This window comes from Lingula anatina, chromosome 3 (assembly GCF_051362555.1).
Source record: "Lingula anatina isolate TDL-2025a chromosome 3, LinAna3.0, whole genome shotgun sequence".
Taxonomy (NCBI): Eukaryota; Metazoa; Brachiopoda; class Lingulata; order Lingulida; family Lingulidae; genus Lingula; species Lingula anatina.
Genome location: NC_141769.1, coordinates 6,762,253 through 6,785,544, shown reverse-complemented (window position 1 = coordinate 6,785,544; position 23,292 = coordinate 6,762,253). Strand labels below are relative to the sequence as shown.

Sequence of the window (23,292 nt, the reverse complement as noted above, 5' to 3'; positions counted from 1 at the left end):
GTCGAAGTTTGATTTCAATTCTTTGAGTAAAGAATTGAGGGAGGGATTAACTGCCACCCTCCCACCCAACTTTGGGTTACAGCTCATTGCTTGTATTATAGAGGAAGAGAGCTGTGGGGAATTAATGTAATTAATTCCATGTGGTTAATGTGACAAACACTTTGAAAAGTGCCCTGCGCGCGCAACCGGATCTCAGTTAAGCCCTCCCTCAATTCTTTACTCAAAGAATTGAAATCAAACTTCGACTTAACCAAGGTAAGTCTCGTTTAATTTTTTAAATTTTACTGGCAATCATGTAGACTGTTATACCATGGCACTCAACAAATTATATATAGGTTTTGATTTTTTTCCACGTGACAGTAACATAAAATTTATGTCAACTTTTGAAATGTATAGAGTCAGTTAGGTGACTGAAAATATTTTAAAATGTCATGAAGGAGCACTATTTATTTAATGCAATCTCTGTTGGCCAGTCTTATCCAGTTTCTTCTCCAAAAAGGAAAAACCAAGTGAGAATTTCTTCAGGGCCTTTTCTTCTACCTGCCAATGCCATGCCACTCAGAAAAGAGAGAAACCTGTAGGTTAGAAAAAAAAAACATAATAATAGCATTATGAACTACTAGTATCCATGTAGACATTATGGAATTACGCAGTGAAGTTTAATGTGTCTTGTTATGACTTGACTGAAATAATGTTCACCACATAAATGAACAATTTACAACTAAATTTATGTAGAATATCAAGATTCATGATCACAAGCTAATAACCCCAAGAAATTGAAAGAAATTGTACTGGTTGTGCTCATAATTCGCGCGACAATCCGTATGCGTATACTCCATGTACGTATTAACTCTGTACTCACGCCCCCTGAGAGACAATGGGTTGTTTTGATAAACTACAAAAGCCTGTGCGGGTAGCAAACAATAGCGACGTGGACTCATACAGGGCCTAAGCGCACAGGGGGAGGAGCACATATGTAAATTATTGTACGGGCGACCCTTGGAGACGGGAGTTCGTCCTCGACAAGCGCGATGGGAAGTAAATTGATGCGCGCTATAATCCGACTTAATTAACAGCTTTCAACTTGGCAGTATTGCACCTTGCTCTAGGCTGAATGTCGACCTGCCGTCTCGTTGTTTTGTTTGCTTCTTACAATCAGGGGGATGGGCCTCTGCTATTTAATACATTTGAAGGATTTTTTTTGTAGATTTGGTGAATTTCTCGAGCGATCAGTCTGTGGCCCATACCAATTAACTCTTCCGATCTTGGCAGAAGTCTCCCTAATTTTGGACGTATCTACCGATCTCCCTTTTGTCTCGATACATCACACTTTTCTCTTTGTCCTTACGTTTGGAAACTTCTCAGGTTAAGTGATAGGGGTATAGATAGCACTAAACAATAAAAAGAAAATACCAACGACAAAGCCGTGCCAGGTCTTCGTGTGAGTAACATCCAAAACACTGTACATGTATGTTGTTTTCGTGGAGACGAAGCTGGTTTCGAAAGGAACCTAAATAGCGATAATTAAAACCACAGCTGGGTAAGCTACCTGGACATTGTAATAAGTGATAGATACAATACAAGTCGCCGAGCCGAACTTGAAATATAACGAGCGTATTGTCGAGCCACAGGTTGAGTAATTTTCGGGTACAGCTCGGTGGCGAGTGTTGCATCTAGCTTAAACCACAGCCTCTCATCGGTTAGTGCAATGTCCTCGCGATATATTACTGAATGCCAGCTGAGCGGTGGAAAATTAATTCCATGCAAAAATTCTTGTTGGGCATTAGAAAAAATTATCAAAAATGACTTAGTGTGTCAATTTGCCTAACGGCAAGGGCTTAAGTGTTTGTGCAAGATCGGTCACATAACTGCATTCGTTTACTGCAACTCCTTGAATTATGAAATAGATTAATTAAAAGAAGATCTTTAACTGATACGTGTGCAAATGCTGTGGAGGAGAGTTCGCCCAAACAAATCATTAAGGGTTAATGGCATTTGATTAGCCTTTGTCGTGAACACAATAACATCATGTATGAAGTAAGTCCAAATTAACATAGTTTTAATTTTTTTCAATTTACTTCGTGCATTATAACAAGAATAGTTATCAATGTTGTTTTCATGTGTACATGTACGTCCTAGGGATCGATGGTGGAAGTAAAAGGACTGTCATACTTTTTTTGATAACCCGCTTGTCGGCGGTGGAAATTACAATACAACGCTTTGTTTGCTGGTTAATGATCGCATTAAGGGGTGGCCGATTTCGCACCTTTTACATTTCATTCAATGGCAGTTACAACTGCTAGTCGCCCCTTTGTTTCGTTGTCCAGTGTTACCTAATGACTGGGTTGTAAGTCAGGGGCAGATCCAGAGATATTTTCTGACAGTCTTCCAAATAATCTTTGTTGATCCACCCTCCATTTTTGACCGTCTTCCGACAGAAAAAATTAGATACCCGTCAATGTTAACTTAAAAATCTGACCGACTGCCAGAAGACCCAGAAGACGGCCTAAATCCGCCCCTGTAAGTGACCTTGATATTAAAAACTATTCCATTCTTTGACTAGGTCTACTAGTATACATCCCAAGAGCGTTCTCAGGCAGCAATTGTTAATCATTAAACAATAGCGATAAAGCATCGGTTTCGTCAAATTTCAATCTTTTGGGCCATCAACAGTGCCTAAATATTCAAGAGACACCAGTAAACTAAAGTACTTTTTCGTTGGCAGTGTCAGGGTGAACAAGAAGTTATAACTTCTTGGGGTGAATCAAAATTTTCTCAATAAGGTGCTGGTAGGCTAATAAAAGACTAGGAAATTATCGTTAATTGCATCGAGAATTTAATCCTGTGCAACCTTCTACAAAATGAATATTTTACACTACTGCATGGGTCGTTATTCACAAAGGATGTTTTAACATTTTATAAGGTTTTTGACAGATAAATAATTTCACCAAAGAATCTGCTCTCCGTTATTTGTTTTATTTAGATTTGATTAATTTTATTTAAGAGAAGTCAACAGATAAAAGTGCAGCGAAAAGAAATAGAGGAAAGAGGAAACTATCAAGAAAAAGTGATGGGAATCCTTAATATTAAAAACATTTACGGGAAATAAGATTGATGTCCTTATCTCCCCTCTTTTTCTACCAAGCCCGCTTGCTCAAACGATTCATTCTTACTTCGGGGAAAACAAATGATAAAATGCAGTAAATGTAGAAAAGAAGGACACGAACAAGGGAAGAGGGACGGGAGTCTTTAATATCAAAATATTTACGGGAAAAAAAGTATGTGAGAGTGATCTTTATCTTCCGTCTTTCTCTGCCAGGTCGTCTTCTCCAATGCAGGTGCTCTCCGCTAGTTTAAAAATATCTTTCTGCATAGACAGCTTGACGATTGGTGATCGAATAATTTCCAGTTTAAATATTTAAATACTGTGGCAAGAAAAGGAGACCCCCCCCCCCCCCCCCCCCCCCCGACACCAAAACGCATATATTTACAGACCTAGGTAACTTTCTACGCGCCCTTCATATCCGTGTAGCACACCAATTAGACTAAATCATCATCTGTGATAATTTATCAAATCGCATGATTAATAAAGATTTTCGTGCGCTAGATAAGACCCTACAAAGGAGGCAGCCTTTTGTAGACCTTAGTTGTATTTTCCATGTGGCCTTCTGGTTTCGGACCTTAAGTCCTCTCTGTGTCTGTCTGTAAGACAAGAAAAGTTAATGCGCACATTTCTAAAGAATCACATTTGAAAGAAAATGCTGTCAAACGCATATTATTTACACTCGTAAATACTGTACAGAATCATCTCTCAAAAATACGCTTACGGAAGGGCATTTTAAATTTTTATTCTCAATAAATTTACGTTTTTTTAATAAGTATTATTTTATCTAATTAATACTGTCCATATATTTAAATTCAAAACTAATGAAAGTGAATTATATTGTGTAGAATATTTACAAATTCCATCCATGTGTTCAAAGTCTAAAACAAAAAGGTTAAGCAAACAAAACATGATCGATGCAAACTTTTTGAAATATATATTTCGCATGCTGAAATAGGATTTTAATAGTATAACACTGGAACTATAATTGGCTTTTCATGCATGTTAGATTTTCAATGTCAAACTTGTTATTTGTATTTTATTAAAGAAAATTTAAAAAGTAGTTGTTGATCAATTTAAATAGACAGAACTACATTACCAGCCAATAGGCACAATCTAAGGATCGACCTGAAAAAAAAAAAATTAACACAGACCCATTTATAGATAACGAGCTGCTTCCTCTCAACTTAATAACATTATTTATTCATTTCATTATTCATTTGAAAAGAGCATCTTGCTTGTACAAAGAAGCAATGAATTAGAATGTTGTTATTACTGCAATTACAAAATTAGCCTATATTTCTACGATGAACCACTCCAGTACATAAACAGATCCCACTTATAAATAACTCAGTGCACAGCAGCTTGAGCGCTTTGTGGGGTATCAGCCTCCGACAAGCAAAGTTTAAATTTTTATGAATGTATTTTTTAATGATATCGTTTTTCAAAAAGGTATCACTTTCACTTCTCCGCGTGCACAGAGTCCTTTTTCGCATGGCTGTCGACCTGCCTCCCTCTACTTATAAAATTCAAGATGGCGCACGTGCAGTGACAGGCCCGTATGGCTTGACAGAATAAGTTGACCGAATAATACGCGAAAAACTTTCAAATGAGATCAGCATATAATTTCACGGTAAAAGACGTTAAAGAAGCGAATATACAGATAATCTTCACAACGTCTGAAGTAGTTTATTTTATTTTTGCTCATTACCTCAGACGGCACGCTCCGTGGTTTGTGACCGATACTGCATTACGTCATTTTCAAATTAACGTTGGCCCTTATGTGGGAAAATTGTGGATAGCAGGACAAAAACTTACAAGTAAAATAAATATTAAATCTTTCAAACAAAACTTTGCAAAGTGAAGAAAAACCCGTTAGCAAGGCAGGAGATAGGCCCTGTGTCAGCCTAGAAAAAGGAACAGTACCGGCAGATAAGCAACTATGTAATTACGTCGGCTTACAGCAAGCGGCAATTAACTCCCCGTCGAGCATAAACAGGGTGACAAGCCGCCACCGATGGTCAAGCGGGGTTGATTTGCATATTAGCGAACATAGGGCGGGCTTGACGTCTTCTCATTTTCATTGCCATTGTGTTTTGCCCTATAATTATCTCGTCACCATGTACGCATACAGACGTCAGAAAATGATCAATTAGTTGTCGCGGGAATTATAGGCATGACAGTACTTATTACAAGAAATTATTTAAATCCGCCCTGGTTCCTACTCTTCTGACAGGACAAAAAGGGGATTTCAGAGAGGCTGGTTGCTAAAAAGAAAATGCCCAAGGTTGTTGTATTTTGAAAAAAATTAAAAAGTGTACTGTTGTTAGTGAATGTTTAATGCATCTTAGGCATCATGACAAAAGTAACTTACCCCAGACATGCTGACCTCCTTTTTTCATTGACATTTTTAAATTTTTTCCAGCCTGACCATAATTCATATATTCAATGCAGCTTTCTCCCATATCTATAATAGAAGAAAAAAAACTTGAGTAGTGTTAAGATATGCATGTAAAATTCATTATCAATTTTGAGAGAATTTCTGTTTCAACACTGCAAGATGAAATATTTACTTTCAAGAAATGAATAAACCTTGAACAGAGTTCTATTCTTTTGTAACCACCAAGGCAAAGCTTCTTTCTTAAAATGAACTGAAACATCCAAGCTTGCCACCTAACATGCCAAAGTAGTGAAGTATAATTAAAGTAGAGAAGCAAGTACCCCTTAATTATAGAGGTGTCTTACACATTAAGGTGTGTCTTACACACCTTAACTCAAAGGGAGATGTGTAGTGAGATAACAGGTAAAGTAATTGGTGGAGCCTAGGTGAACTTAAGACTTTAAATTGAAAGCACCAGGATTCATGTGTGTTCTTTTTTCAAAGGTTTAATATGAATTAAAACATATATATGTAAAAAGAAGACTAAATAAGTTAAAAATAACAATGCCATGAAGTCAAACTTCCTGTTAGACCGCCATGATGGAAAATGCTGGGTGGAGGCAAAATTTTCCAGTCAAAAAAACTGAGCACTTTACTTTAACAACAAAGTTACCACTCCAAAGCCACCCACCATGGTGAGAAGAAAAATGATGACCAACTGTCATGATAAGTCTTTTTAGATTTAAACATGAAAAATGTAAAGGCCAAAATGGTACATTTACCCATAACACTTGAGTAAAAAATTGGTATTCTGAACAAATCAGGTTATTTTTTTCAAGAAATATTGGAGCAGTATCCATGCAATATATACCACGCCACGACCAAGATGTTCAAGAATCTAAACACACCAAATTTTTTTATAATCTTGCATTTGAAAAGTACAAAAAGCGGTAAGGCTTTTGGCCGTAACAAGCGTAACACTTTTTGATCGGAACTCATGAAAATTGTCAATTGTCGTATCCAAGCTAGGCCACATGTAAAATAGCAAAAAAAAAACAATACTGCTCAAGCAAGTGTGTTGCACACATAACAATTAGTTAAATTTTATGACTGTCATGTGACACAAGTTTCAAAAAGTAGGAGGAAAATGTCTTTTGGAGTAATTTTTTTTCGAAATATTAACAAGATGGCGGCTTAAGCATCTGCTTGTTATTCGGCTACTGAAAGTGCACCTAAGTTTTATTCTTTGCTATTGCCACAAATTACTAAACAATTGCAACTGTATAAAGACCAAACTTTCTTCATCTGATACTATATTTATAAGCACTTGTTATGAGTGGGAAATATTTTTCGTGCAATATTTATGCTCCACACACCACCTCGCGAGATCGACGTGGAGCTGGACACTTACACAGTGAGACCCCACGGCATAAAAGTTGCAATTTATCTTCATATTTCGAGTAGTTATGCATTTAAAAGCACTTACCTGTTTTTTGAAAACCTTGTCCAACGTAATATCATATAAATTCTGTATTTCTCTCATTTTTTAGAAACTTGGGACTCCGTTTCTGTTTCTGTCCTCAAAAATCAACAGACGAAGGCACAGATACTAACAAACGAGATTTAAACGAGAGTAACAATAAAGCGAAACAGAGATAGGCATCCATTGTTCTCTGGGTTCTATTCATTCCGACCAATGAGAGACCGTAATACGGGCTCCGCCCCCACGCGTGTAATCTCCTTCTGTTATAACTCCTTGGTTTCTCACTTAGGAAGACACTTGGGAGGGATCTTGAGGGCAGTGCTGCACCTTTCGGCGAGTAGTAATAAAAGTAACTTGGCTTAAACAATTATCTTTAGTAAGTTAGGAGTTGTCATAGACCCCCATTTCCATAGATTTTAGATCGATCTATCCCTGTGGGGAGTCTCACTAGATTACTGTCAGCTTAGCCGGCTTAAGCGTCTGTCCCGCCTACTGAAAGCTGTAAGGGGGTAATTAACTATGGTGCGCGCTCGGCTGACTGCAATTTAGCGTGAACCCCCAGGGAGTTAGGTCGATCTAAATCTTAATCCCTGGATCGATCTAAATCTCTGGGAATACACCCATACACGCTGTAATTATACCTCCGCCAAGGAGGTTATGTTTTCACCCCTGTTTGTTTGTCTGTCATGAACATAACTCAAAAAGTTATGGACCGATTTTGATGAAATTTTCAGGAGCTGTCAGAAGTGGGCCAAGGAAAAGATGATTTGTTTTTGGTGGTGATCTGGATCAATAAGCAATCAATAATAAAAAATATCGAAAATTTAGGGGTGAAACGGCACTGGGTGGAGACTTTGCTGCCTTGGCGGAGGTCTGCGCTCTGTGATTGGTTAATAGCATACTCGTTTAAAATTACATTTATGTGTTGTCATTTTCATCCACCCATATGGATGCATAAGCTACAATGAATTAACTATGCCCATATAAAAGGGTGTTCCGATAATTGGCTGGTTTTATTTCATCATAAAATATAACGACATATGCAGTGTTGAGTGTGTAGTTATGTAATGCCCCTATCACGCAATATTACCTCATAGGCAATTCCGCCGCATAGACATAAATTTGCTTGTTGATAAAAACGGGTTGGAAGACAGATGATGTTGATAATCTACGGTCAGCACTAGATCATAGACGGCAGAGGGACGGAAGTGAGAAATCCAACATGGCGGCCCCTTGCGACGAGATGCTAAGGCTGATAGTCGAATGTTGTAGTGCCGATCAAAACACAGTTCAATTGTTTTTTTTTTTTTTATCGTATAATAACTAGGAATATAGCATATAATTTTTATTCACTTTTTTATGTTTCTTTTTATTTTTTAATCGTATTATATATACCTAGGATTTTGTAAACTTTGCGATTTGAATAAAGTACATGTAGATGAGTTCCACCTCCTGCTAGAGTGCAAATTCAATACGTGATCCCTTCAGAGGGCAGCTGTCAGAGTTCCTACCCCTAGGCGACTTCAGCTTTAATGAACTGTTTAATTTTCTTATGGGTGCTCAAGATTTAAATATTCTTAGAATGGTTATGCGTTTTGTAAATAGGCCTAGATGCTTCCAACAAAGGGAACAAACCCTCTCTTAATACATTGTACTCTTTTCAGTGTATGTATTTAAATTCATCGCCTGTAGATTATCATTACACATTTTATATATATCACTTTATAAACTCATTTATTAGTATTATTATACATTTATCTAATTGGGTCTAAATGCGTTTCCATGTCCTGCAAATTTACGTATCTGTAGCTGGAGTTGTCTGTTTTACCTCTATGATTGTACATGTACTTCGGCCCTTTTTTAAACACGTATTCATCTATATCGCATCAAAATCATGTATATTTATTCATTAACTTGTTTGTACTCTGCTATATTTAGGTGTACTGTCTTTGATTGTACCTTATTTGTGAAGGTGTATCAATAAAGAATCCCTAGGGATATAGCATACATGTATATTTTCCTAGATACTTTGCTGTAAAACTACATCCTATAAATGTCTCGGCGGCGCCACTCGGAACTACTCGGATGTCTCCGCACTCGACAATAAGTATGGTTAGTATGGAGCTTGCGGAATGAGCCGAGGATTGCCGATTGCAGCGGCGCTGGGGTCCGCCATGTTGGATTACTCACTTCCGTCCCGCTGCCGTCTATGATCTAGTGCTATCTATTAACCTTTTTCATCTTTTGCGGAAATACGAAGTGCGCATGATAGGAACCGCGCGCCACAGGGGTCACGGTGGTCCTCTGCTGTTTCCAGCATGGCAATGCTAGGTGTAGATGATGTACAAGGTCCTCTGCTGTTTCCAGCATTGCAATGCTAGGTGTAGATGATGTACAAGGTGCGCATATAAAAAGGTCGTATGAAGCGTGCATTGCTTTCTGTCAAACTAAAAAGGTGGCTGAAGCACAAAAATGCGTAAACTTTAGGCAAGAAACAGCTATTTGGACGGAGAATCAAGCAATTAAATGTTTTCTTTCTCAGTTTAAATACGATGCGCTGTACAAGTAGACTTCACCTAAGCGTCCGAGCCTTGGCTGCACTTTCAAAAGTGATGACGAACTAAAGCTTCAGAGTTCTTTTAAATGCTTTCGATAATAAAGATATGCGAAAGAGACTCGTTATTTTTTATATATATAATCAAAATAGCCAGTAGACACGTACACAGCTTTCAAGAGTGTGGACAGGTGCGTAGGCCTACGTACGTCTTCACAATATTACATGTATATATGCAAGCTGTGGCGATATCACCTCATTTACCGGCAGTGTCAATTCTTTACGATTTTTATGTCGTGTTTGAAGGATGTCTTAAGAGATTTTTGAAGTGATAAAATGAAAAGATTCCCTGCATTGTTTGATTCGTACCTACTGTGTATACAGGTAAAACTGACACGCAGATCGTTCGTCGGTGAACTGATTAAATCGTTTGGTAGGCCTACCTGATAAGGCATTAGGTGTTACTTGTTCAATTGTTCGGTAAGGGGGGCGGCCATAACTACGACCTTTCCTCTGTAATTAAAACCTAATTTTAAGTGTTTAAGTGTTGAAGTGTTTAGGTGAGAAATTCTCGAGTCTTTCCCAGAAGATAATTAAAGTTTACCGTGTCTTACTCTAGTATATGTACAAAATTTACGACAGGTAAAAATGTCAGACTTTCGGTCTGACAAGTATGAAAATTTTGTCAAACTGAAACAAAACCGTCAGGCAAAAACAAAATTATAGCAAGAGGCCAATTATTTGATTTTTAAATGTTTTCATGCGTATTTTCATCGTTTTCAATCAAAGACAATAAAATCATTCAAATAAAGTGTTTTCCACACATTTCATACTTTTCAACTAACAGTTAAATATACGTAGGCCTACTTTAATACTAAGCACATTTGTATTACTTTACATGTACGTACATTTTTAGATTATTTTTATTATCCATTTTGTCTTTACCATACATGTATTATGTACGTGTAGCCTACAGAAAGGCTTTTTCTGCATTTTTTTGTAAATATTTGCCCATTGAATTTTCCAATTCTCTTGTCATTGAGTTCAGAAATAAATAACTTTTTATTTTGCCGATAACGCGTTCAACAAGAGCCGATGTACTTTCTTCTTCGTATGTCTCTGTTGATCTTGATGATATGAGTCCCGTTTGTACAAATCAGTAATACGTATACGGGACTGAATACATAATAATAAAAATTTTATTAACGTCTCACGTTAAAAAAAAATAGAACCCACCCTACTAAGGGTTATGAGAGACCAAAACCTGTGATAGGCCTACAACAATGATCACTTATCAATAAAACACACACAAAAAGGATACTACATACAAAACTTTTCAAACTTCTTTGTTGTTACACAAGAAGTCGTGAAAGTTCTTGATTTTTTTCTTGATCTTCATAACAGAGGAGACGAGCAGCAGAGTTCTGAATTAACCTTTTTCATCTTTTCCGGAAATGGAATTTGCATTGTGGGTAGGGGAGCCCTGCTACGCCGAAACACTTACAGCGGTGCTAAAAACCATGGCTGGGTTTACGTGCTTTTTGTCCCGCTGCTACAATAACAGTAAGCGAGATCGACACATTAGGTTTAATAAGTTCCCAACAAACCCGTTAGAATGAAAAATATGGTAGAAGGAAAGGAAAATAGGCCTATAGCAGGTTTGGATCAAAAGCAGGGCTCCGCGTTTGCGCTGAACATTTCGAAGGCGGGAAGAAAAACTATAATATTAGGAGATCAACGGTGCTTTAATAAAAAAACAGAAATGCTTAGTTAATCAACGGATATAATGAACTATCGGCAAATAGAACTCGGGTGTAAACAATGCGAGAAAAAAAAACATTATAAAAATCTGAAGAAAAAAATTGAAGAATAGGTCGGGGCCTAAAAAGAAAGAAAAGACTTCAAGCATGAGATTATGGGAAAAGAAAGTAAAAGATGTGAAGTTTTACACGGAGATTCTACTTACAAAAAATTCAAGAACTTTCACGACTTTTTGTGTAACAACAAAGAGAAGGTTTGAAAAGTTTTGTATGTAATATCCTTTTTGTGTGTGTTTTATTGGTAAGTGATCATTTCAAATGTAGTAGGCCTATCACAGGATATTGCCAGTAACAAAAGACGTACTAAACTAGCAACTAAACGCGCATGAACGCTGCCTTTTCCTCTAAACAGAGAATGGATATCCATTATAGTCTGACGAATTTTAAGGAGTCTGTAATCAGGAATGCATATAGTGCCTTTCGCTAAATTCAAATTATACCCTAAAAATAAAATCTCAGTACTAGGAAACCACGTTGATTTTTCAACTTTAGGAACAAACCCGCTGTTGATAAGATCTTGCCTAATTTCTAGAGCAATATTCTTACATTCGCTGTGCTGCGAATGACAACCAAAACCATCATCTAAATACATAACCACTTTATTGCCCTCTCCTCGCCACTTTTTAACCAGCAGCCTAGTCACTTTAGTAAAAATGTAGCATGTCGAACTGAGACCAAATGGCAAAAACTTTAAATCTAAAAAAGTTGGAAGTATTTCCAAATTTCCAAGAAAACCCTAAAAAATAAGTGTGAGACTCAAAAATATCAATGTGATGATATGCAGAATGTAAATCAAATTTGAAACAAACCTCTCCCTGTTTTAATAAAACATTACGAATATCTTCATATTTTACTGAAAATTTCCAAAGATGTTTATTAACATGCCTCAGATCTAAATTAACCGCTTTTTACCGCTATTGCTAATGGCCACTGTAAGCAAGTTAACTTCAACAGGTATATCTGAGCACTCACTAATAAGGCCTCTGACCAATAAATCTTGTACTGCCTGCTCAACAAATGCACTATGCAAAATAGCATATCTACAGGTATTGTTATCCAAATGAACTGGTGCGGGTACAGAGAAAAAAAGGAAGATTGTATCCATTTTCTAAAACATCAAGAATAAACTCATATGTGCCAATACTTTTCCAAAATGCTAATTTTACTTCTTAGCCTGCCTTTAACACAGATATCTACATTGCCTTGCTCGTGCTCAAAATAATCAATAGTAAAAATTGATTTATCATATTTCACATCAAAACAATACTCATCTTTAACAAAATCATGGACGATTGGTTTTTGAGAATCCTGGTGCACTTCCTGGTGCTTTAGTGTAGGGACAATCTCTCCTCCAATGGCCAAAGGACCCACACGACCCGCTCCTTCTTTGTCCGTAGGGGCTGACAGCAGAAGAAGTGGCTGGTGGCATGAAAGAACCTGGACTGACTGCTCCTGATGCAACACGGGGAAAACGCCCATAGTTGTCCACGAAAAAGAGGCTGGGCATAGTAAACAGGATAAGTACTACTAACGTTAGATTTCAGGGCCTTACCTGAGCAAAATGCCAGGGGGGGGGGGCAGTAAGCGGACACGAGGGGGCGAAGCCCCCGAGGGGGGAGTGGGTGGGAGGGGGTGTCCCCCTCCCACGGTGTGAAAAATTTTTAAAAACTCTATGTATAAAACTGCATTCTGGTGCATTTTAACTGTTATTTATTAATTGCTCAATCACAAGTCAGAAATTGTGGGTTCATTTTGCCATAAGTACAGTCATTTTTAACACAACATGCAAATTGGCCTGGGGGATAGCTCCCTAAGGGAGGATGAGCTTTTTGGCATGAACTGAGTTGGCTAAAAACTACACATTTGTAAACAGATTGTTGAATGATTGTCTTGTGGCCATGAGTGCATTTTCTCACAGAATTGATACCAACTTTGCAATTATTTTTTTTTTACCTTTGCGATTATTTTTTTTGCACCTCAAATCCCAGGGGGGGGGGGGGGCACCTGCCCCCCCCTGCCCCCCCCCCCCCCTTGAGTCATTAAAAAAGTATGCCACTGAGTAATAAAAACATCCAGTCTTCTGTTGTGAGATATTTTGGTCAATGATATCAAATCTGACAAAAGATGCCATTCAAAAGAAAGGAACACCCCCAGAAAACCATATCAACAGTTTAATGTCAGTATTAACTTTAAGCTAAGATATTTAAGTAAATGATAGCCTCCGGACAGTGATATGTTACACAGTCAAAGAACTCACTACAGTACATCATGAAAAGCCGGTAATTGCGGGTATGACCTCCAGCAGCCGCTTGCAGCGCCCTCATCCTACATGACATACCCTGTAACACGTTTTTTAGAGTTTGGATGGGGATATCATTCCACGCAGTGATTTTTGCCTGTCGCAGTTCATCACTATTTACCGGCCGATGACCATAGTTATTAATTCTGTGAGTTACTTTTGCCCAAAGATTTTCAATTGGGTTCATATCTGGAGAGTTTGCAGGCCAGGGCAGTTGCTGAACCCATTGGTTTTGAAGAAAAACAGTGATTCTGCGGCCTCGATGTGGGGGTGCGCAGTCGTCTTGGTACACAAAGTTGTTCCTGAAGATGGCTCTTACCAATCGAAGCATCGTTTGCTGTAGAATGTCTCGGTAGGAATCCTGGCTGAGGTTGCCTCTTAGAAAAACCAACTGGTTCTGGGCACCAACATGAAATTCTCCTCAAACAGAGACGTTACAACCCCCTGCTTGCACCCTAGGTAGTACACAATCATCGTTTTATGTCCCTCGTACACGTCGGTGGACACGGATTCGACCATCAACCCTAAAAGATCCATATGTGGCCTCATTACTGAAAACGACGTGATTCACGTGGTCCCCAGCCCATTGCAGACGTCGCTGTATATATTATACAATGTATATGACCTGCTGTTAACAGTGGTTTCCCTACTGGCCTTCGTGCAAAATAACCGGCTTGCAGTAATCTCTTGTTCACGATTGACCTTGAAACGGGCGTTTGAATGGCATTCTGCCTCTCTTTTCTGAGGACCCTGGTTGCCTTTGTACGACCAGCACGGCGTCCTCTAAGGAGCAGGCGATCCTGTCTTCTTGGTGTGATACGCGGACACCCTGATCGAGGTATTGGAGTAGGTGCCCTTGTTGCAGCATTTCTTTGGAGGACTTTACAAACGGTATAAATGTTGAATTACCTGGCAATGGCTGTCCGTTTCTGGACATTTTCTCTGAGAGCAAGAGTCCCAAAATGAGCTGCGTTGCTTAGCTGTCGAACCATATCTTCAATAAGGTACCTGTCAAGTTTCAGTGCGATCCCATTGTTGCTTCTCTAAACACATCAAAGATTGACCAAACCCATGCGTTTTTATACAAGGGCAGAAATTGCCGAAAAGACCACCCCTCACATTTCTGACCACAGAACATGCAACTGCATGCATCAATTGTTTCAAGAGTTGTGTGGTAATTAGGTAACACACCTGGCTACTCAGGGAGTGACACCTCAGATTTGGATGTAAAGTAGTTAGAGAGAAAATAAATATTTTGTAGAAAATTTACTCGCCAAAAAATAACATTCCATATTAAGTGGTAACCCTGTAGGTACGAGTCAAACAATGCAGGGAATCTTTTCATTTTATCACTTCAAAAATCTCTTAAGACATCCTTCAAACAAGACTTAAAAATCGTAAAGAATTGACACTGCCGGTAAAGAGGTGATATCGCCACAGCTTGCATATATACATGTAATATTGTGAAGACGTAGGCTTACGAACCTGTCCACACTCTTGAAAACTGTGTACGAGTCTACTGGCTATTTTGATTTTATATATAAGAAAATAACGAGTCCCTTTCGCATATCTTTATTATCGGAAGCATTTAAAAGAACTCTGAAGCTTTAGTTCGTCATCACTTCTGAAAGTGCAGCCAAGGCTCAGGCCCCGTATGCACAAAACATCTTAAGTGTATTTTTTAAAGAATTTCTGTAAGAATTTCCTTAAGTGATCATCCTTAACATAAGTGGTATGCATAAAGCATCTTAAGATGAGAATTTCCCCAAATATCTCCTTAACTTTAAGGTACCTCATTGGGTCTCTTAAGTGGAAATTTTGTCCTTAGATTCAGTGACTGTACAACACAGTGGCATTCATTTGTGATAGTCAAAGCTGTGCAGCAACATTATTTCTCTATGGCTCTTATTCCCAGCGGGCAAAATATGTTGTTTTAACATTAAAACAACGTTGAACCATAATGTCGATAAGACGTTGGATAAACATTGGATTTGAAAGTTGACTCAACCTCAGATAACAACGTTGTATCAACGTCAGATAACAACATTGTATCAACCCCAGTTATTAGACAACACTCTTGCATGAAAAGACATTGAAATGACCTGAGGGTAGGGTATAAAAGTATATGGCCTTTAAGTTAAAATTTCCAAGGCTTAGATTAATATATATATATATATATATATATATATATATATATATATATTTATATATATATATGTATAACAGGTTACCAAGAACTGTTAACATTATTAATTCACTCCATCGCATTTACAGCAACTTTTTTTTTTTTTTTTTTTATTGACACAATACTTCACAAATACAGCATATATGTAGTACAAAAAAGAAAACTACAGTCACTCCCACTCTCACACTTAAGAGAAAATATACTATGTTATATTAATTAAATTTTTTATGGTACGTTAAACATTCAGGTTGATAAGGAATTGATAACATTTGAAGTGTACCAGAGTGACTTATCTATTTTTATCACAATTTTTTAATTTTTATTTAAATAAAGGCTCCTGCACACACTCACACATACCCAACCTCACACACACTAGCACGCACACCCTATTTATATACAAACAAATATATACAGATTTATATACATGTATAATTAGAAGTAAACTAATAAGTAATAAAAAGTAAAAAAGACAAACTGAAACAATAACTATATGTTTTGATTTGCTATACTCATTAAAGTAGATTTAAGTTCCGGTTTAAGTAGCAATCTAGAATTTAATTTTGTACTTTTGAAAATAAAAAATTTAGAATGAAGAATTACAAGGTTTTTAACTTTATCGCTACTTCCAAAAATGAGATCAGATGGCAGTATTTTGAAGACATTTCCTGTAATTTGACTTAACCATAGTTCAACCTCTGTCCAGAAAAGCTTCACTAATTCACAGTCCATAAATAGATGCTTTATCGTTTCAGCCTGTTTGTTGGACAAACTACAAAGAGGATTCTCGATCATATGGTATTTAAACAGCAACTCTTTGGTACCCAAAATTCTGTGGATTATTCTGAAATTAAACCATTTCAATCTTATTTCTTTAACTTTAACCAGGGCATTGGTATACGTTAGTTGCCAGTCTATTTTGATACCTAACTCTTGTTCCCATTTTTCTTCACATTTTGGTCTCTGACTGAGACTTTTTATGCAAATGTCATATATGCTTCTACATCCTTTTTTATCGTTACATAATGTTTTAACTGGGTTAGAGATCTGCGGTAATGGCAACATAACGTTAGCATTCAGAAGTCTAAGCACAGGGTAGGCACCAAAGGTTGCTTGCCTTAATCCATAATACAGAGTAAAAGGAATCTGAATTTCAAACTCTTCTACAAAATAGTCAAATGATAGGAATTTCCCTTCGCTGTTAAATAAATCTTGGATAATATGGAAACCTTTGTCATACAAATTCTTATAAAAAATTCTTCTGCCATCTGATAATACAGCAGGATTATACCAGATTGGAGTTCTGAGAATGACATCGAGACTATTACTTGCCATTTTTTCTGAATATTCTGAAAAGTATATTAAGATTTCTCTCCAAAAAGAATTGCGAATTTTAGATATTTCCTTTGCATAAGTTGGTCCAAACTGAGTCAATCTCTGAACATCCGATCCAGTGGCTTCAGCAAAAAGTTTATTTGTTATTTTATCAGAGGTTATCAATCTGCGAATCCAGGAAATTTTTAGCGCCCTCACAAAGGATTCTAAATGTATCATACGGCAACCTCCCTGTTTATAGTCCTGAATAAGTGTTTTACGGGCAACTTTTTCTGTTTTACCGTGCCAAATAAATTTGAAAAGCATATTTTGTAAATTTTGCAGCCACTCTTTGGTAGGGCTCGGAAGAGAGAGCAGTAGGTGTGTTATTTTTGAAATAATTAAAGACTTCACTACAGTAATCTTACCTAAAGTAGGCCCTAGTAATATTTCTTTTTCCCCCACCGATACATTTCTAATTCTATTTGCTGAAGCTTGCTGGTATAATTCAACTCATTCATTTGTTCTAAATCAGCTGTGAAAACTATACCTAATATATTAAAAGGGTTGTTAGTCCATTTAAGATTGTTATCTTTACAGATAATTTCTCTACTGTTGGCCTTTGAACCAATCCATATGGCTTTAGTCTTACTAATATTGGGCTTAAGCCCCGAGTACTTGGAAAACTGAAACAGTAAGTCGAGTGCACTCTTTAAACTTTTCTCCGAGCCATCTAAAAAAAGCACTGTGTCATCTGCGTACTGAGATAGTTTTACTTCCACCCTCCCCAAGTTTATTCCTGTTATGTTATTGTTTTGTCTTATAAGAATAGCTAGGATCTCAACACATAAATTAAAAATGTAGGGTGATACAGGGTCTCCCTGTCTGCAGCCTCTGCCAATTTTAAAGAAATTAGAGAAAATACCATTTTGTATTACACATAATTCAGGATCATTATATAGAACATTTATCCATTTTTTAAAGTCATCACCAAAATTAAAAAACGAGAGAGTTTTTTTCATAAAATCCCAAGATATGCTATCAAATGCTTTAAGGAAATCTACTGAGAGTATCATTCCTGGGATTTTTTTATCTTTTGTAATTTGCAAAACATCATAAACAATTCTAGTATTCTCACCAATGAACCGTCCTTTCAAAAATCCCGTTTGATTTTCATGTATAAGCAAATGTAAAACTTTTTTTAATCTATTTGAAATACAAGCAGAGAGGATTTTATATGAGATGTTTAAGAGAGATATCGGCCTCCAATTTTCTAAAAATTCCCGTGGTTTATCCCCTTTGGGTAAAATTGAAATAACCCCTTGTTTCTGGGTAATGGACAAGTGACCTTTAGCAAACCCCTTATTATATGATCTCACAAGAAACGTTCCTATATCATTCCAGAAAAATTTAAAAAATTCGACAGAAAAACCGTCGGGGCCAGGTGATTTGTTGTTCTTCATACTTTTTAAGGCTATTAGAGCTTCCTGATAAGTAATTGTTCCCTCTAATTGCCTAGCCGTATTGTCATCTAATATGTTTATTTTGTCTTTATCGATTATATTATTCCAATCAAAAATTTCAGAGTAGTTATCTTGTTTCGAGTAAAGATGGTTATAGAAATCTCTTATTTCTTTCAAAATTTCTGCTTGATCGGTAATAATACGGCCTGTCTCCCTTATAATTTTCTTTACAGTTTTATTTACAAAATTTCTTTTTTCCAGGGATAAAAAATATTTAGTTGGTTTTTCCCCTTCCTCTGACCATTTTACTTTGGTTCTTATATAGACCCCTCTAATATGTTCATGTCTCATTTCTTCTTCCTCTAGTTTCAGAGTCTGGAGCTGGTTTTCTAAATTCGATGTGGGGTTATCTGTATACATGGAATATAATTTCTTAATTTTTTCAGCCAGGGTCTTCATTCTTATATTTTTCTCCTTTTTCTTTGCTGAACTATAGGCAATGGTATAGCCTCTAACCTGTAATAATATCTGTTCAAAAAATGCTTGCTCATCCACAAGAAAGTCCAGATCATTGTCACTAATTTTACATAACTCTGCTTTGTTATATGGACTGGCACAATATTGATATTTTAGATCCTCTATTATTTTCTTTACTCCTCTTATATACTCAAAATCTTTTAGAAGGCTGTTATTCATTTTCCAGAAACCTTTCCCTTTTTTCTGCTCAGAGAGATTAAGTTTCAGGTGTATCATTGCGTGGTCTGCTCGGTATCCATAAGTTATCTCAGTTTGATCAACAAGATTCATGAGTTCGTTAGAAATAAGGAAAAAGTCAAGCCTAGCTCTTTTTACAGGGTTATTAGAGGACCAAGTGAATTGTTTCCTCTGTTCATGTTGAGCTCTCCATGGGTCTATCAAATTGAATTTAGTTTTCAGCCGTAAGAGAGCATCTCTTGCTTGGGGATTATTAACACGTCTGTAATTATAATAATCTAAATCACTATCTTGAACTAGGTTATTGAACTAGGTTAAAGTCCCCCATCATTATCACAAAGTGACCCTCAAAATCTTCTATGATATTTCCGAGGTGAACAAAAAATTCCGGGTCATCTTTGTTTGGTCCATATAAATTAATAAGTAAAACAGAGTAATTATTTTCAACTTCAATTTCGATAATCAAATAATTTCCATCTTTTCCGAACAACGTTCTCATTATTTTAAATTCAAAGTTATTGTTGAAAAGGATTGCCGTACCTCTTGAATTTGATTTGCCAGGGCTCAGAAGGGTTTTATATCCCCACAAGGAATGTACTTTTGATTTGTCCCTCTCTGTAAAGTGGGTATCTTGGATACAATATATTGAGTATTTCTGTTGTTTCAAATAGTTCAGGACGTCTCTTCTCTTTTGAGTACCTCCAAGACCCCTACAATTCAAACTAACGATATGCAAACTCATAGATTAAATAACATTTTTGTGAATTATAATACTTTCAAGTAATCCAGTACGCAGATGACATCCATAGATTGTGTATATCTATGGAATATATGGCTCATTATATCGGTGTAAAATATTTTGTAGAGTAAGCAAGTCCACATCACAGTTATACATGCAGATATCATGATAATATATTCATTCATATCTGGTGTAGTGCTCCAATTATGCATCACTTCACAAACATACAACCCCATACATACATTAACCCACATGTCATTTGACCCTAAACATTGCTTGATCAGGATGCTCTCACCTATGAGGTTTGCATACATCACACATTCATACACATGACACACACTCACATAGACAAAAATTTTGTTCGTAAAACAAAAAACAAAGTAAGATAACATAAATACAATCATCCCACACATTTCAAGTATCAGTACTTGCAGCATGTTCTGAAAATTGAGGTACCTAATGATCCCACAGAATATCAAATTGTAACATTGATAATATTTTGCATAATGTTAAGGATGAGCACCAATTCAAAAAATATTTTTACAACATTAATATTTGAATGTTAGGGATCAGCACTCACCTTATCTTTATTGGTCTATGTAAAGGATATTCTGTACATACCAGTGAAAGCATTATGTGGGTTATTCTCCTTCCCAAAAACAAGGTTTATTGGAAGATAAGAAGAACCTTATGATTATTTCTCTATTAATCGTAAAGCATGAGAAGTAGTAACAATTGGGATCTACATGTGTACCTAGAAAATATGGAAGAAGAAAGTTTATAAACATAAAGTGATAAAGATAACCAAGCAATTACATTGCATTATATCTAGGCACTCTAGGCTTTACATGTTAGAAAACAAAACATTAGTCATTTTTTCTCCTAATTGGACCTTTTCTTTTGTTTCAGTTTCTCCTCCAAATTATCACATATGTCTACCTTTATTCTGTTTCCATTTTTTAACTGGCAGTATACATTGCAGTTAAAGAACCATGCACTTTCAACGTGCTCATGTTGTTTTAGTTTGTTCAAGAGAGTTAAGTTTTTTAATGTTATGTCATCATACAGACGTGCACCAGATTTCAGTTCTCTCTTTTTCCGCATGATTGTTCTCTTGATATCTGTGTTTCTAAGTTTTATGATCACTGGTCTTGGGGATCCTTGTTTACCGGGTATGCGATGTATTGCCTGGATATCAGTAGGCTCAATATTCAGTTTGGCTTCTTTTTGCAGCATATCAATAAAGATTTCTCTCAGGTTTTCCTCCTTTTTTTCTATTATGTTCAAGGCCCTTATATTAGTTTTCCTTGAGTACTGTTCATTATGATTGCAAGAGCGCATGGTTTCTTTACTGTAGTAATCATTTTGTTTTAGCAGTTCATTCATTTTTTTCATTTCTTGGTCTTTCTTTCTCATGACTTCTTTCAACTGCTCATTTTCCATCTGAAGACTATCCACCTGATCTTGCAGTTTTGCAGCATGGGTCTCAGATTCCATTTTTAGACAGTCGAATTTCTGCATAAATTTTGCATCCATTTCTGATACCATGTTATTAAGAAGTCTTTCAACCACCCTTGTTACTGTAATTTCCAAATCCTCTTTTCTAATAGTTTCTTTAATCTCATTTTTTATTTCAGACAGCTCATGCATGAGCATTTGTAATTCTTCTGCACTGGAGTTTGCCACCTCCGAATGAGGTCTTTTAGGTGCTGAAGTTATTGTTTGTGTTTTGCTCTTTGTATTGTTGCTTGTGAGAAACCTGGACATGGTCCTGTCATCAGCCTTGGTAGGTTTCTGGGCCATGATAGCTTTGTAATCAGTAGGAGCTAGTGAGATGTCACAATAGTGCACAGTGTATAGAAAGGCCCATTACCTATATGACTGTTACAGCTTCAGGGGGCCAATTATGTCTTTGACAATGACTATTGCTGAGTAGCACTCTTTTATATAGCTACACTAGAGAACTGCTCAACCACCTATTTTCATGCATATACTTGCGTAAGTCCAAGCCTCCAGATTTAAAGTTCTTAGAAAATGTCACTTGCCTTTCATGATCTATACCAGTGATGCCTACCACTACACATTCATGAACATGTCTGCAAGACCTTAAATCTCAGGCATCTACATTTCTCACAATATTAGACACCAATGTGAGAGACTCTTTTCTTTTGCATGTCAGGTGTTACCTCGACCTTGACCTTCCTCAGCAACTTATTTTATTCATCCTAGTGTTAGCTGACCTTGCAAGGAATTCTGAATAACAAGTTAAGAAAATTCACTAGTTCACTAAAGACGCAAAACAACTGTCACTTTTACTTTTAACACTTTTTTGATTATTTTGATAAAGTTAGTTACAGTATTGATAAACAAAGTATCACGTTTTCAACAATTAATATTTTAAAATATAATCCATGTCTGCAAGGTTGTGTCAATGACCAAAATACAACGTTGAGTCAACGTCACATTATGACGGTGTTTTGACGTGGCTGGATCAACGTTGATTTTACGTTGAATTTAGGTAGATCAACGGCAATTCAATGTATCAACCTGTTTTCAACGTTGATCCAATGCAACTATGCCTGCTGGGTTATTGCTGTTTATCGTGAAGGAGTGGATGAACTGGAAAGGGCAGTCACAAGACCAAGAATATTTCGGGACCGCGAAAATCCTTTGGATTTTTACCCAGATCATGAGATTTACCAGCGATTTCGTTTTGATAGAGCGGGGATACTTTTCATTACGGATCTTCTGGCAGTTACATTTGTAATTTGTCGTTCTGTTAAGGGATATCTAAAGTAAAAATTTTTGAGTGGGCACTTTTTATGACATGTTGCTTATGAAATCCCCGAAAACCACCTGATAACATGGAATCTCATGTATCAATGCTTATACAATTAATATAGGTATTTAATATGTGCATACGTGGGGTCAATAGTGAAATTAATGATTAAAATTAATATTAATATTATGAATTACATGTCACAATTTTTCATCACAGATAACACTTAAAATATGTAAGTCGATGACATGTAAATGGCCATAGTCATGAAATAAGTACATACTGGGCTTATTTCTTTTTTAGGGCCCATGAAAAAATGTTATTTTATCATCCCCGGCCGCATTACTTTTTCTGCTCATATAAAAAATTATAATGTAAATTTTCCCCATCAAATGTGCACCTCATGCACAAAAACAGACTCCCTCTGTACTAGGAGTGCCTCTCACTGCAATTTTATGTTAC

At 36.6% G+C, this 23,292-nt stretch overlaps 1 long non-coding RNA gene across 3 annotated transcripts; it reads right to left on the bottom strand.

The window, feature by feature from the left end:
• Positions 1-56: 56 nt before the first annotated feature.
• On the bottom strand, positions 57-7,223 carry LOC147762838 (uncharacterized). 3 transcript variants are annotated; one of them, XR_015333445.1, is made up of 4 exons: positions 6,970-7,223; positions 5,478-5,570; positions 5,297-5,370; positions 57-575 (listed from the first exon to the last, which is right to left on the bottom strand). It is a non-coding gene; the product is annotated as an uncharacterized LOC147762838 (long non-coding RNA). The 3 variants fall into 3 exon arrangements; XR_015333447.1 differs by having other exon boundaries at positions 5,290-5,370; positions 6,970-7,214; XR_015333446.1 differs by lacking the exon at positions 5,297-5,370 and having other exon boundaries at positions 6,970-7,139.
• Between the last annotated feature and the right edge of the window lie 16,069 nt (positions 7,224-23,292).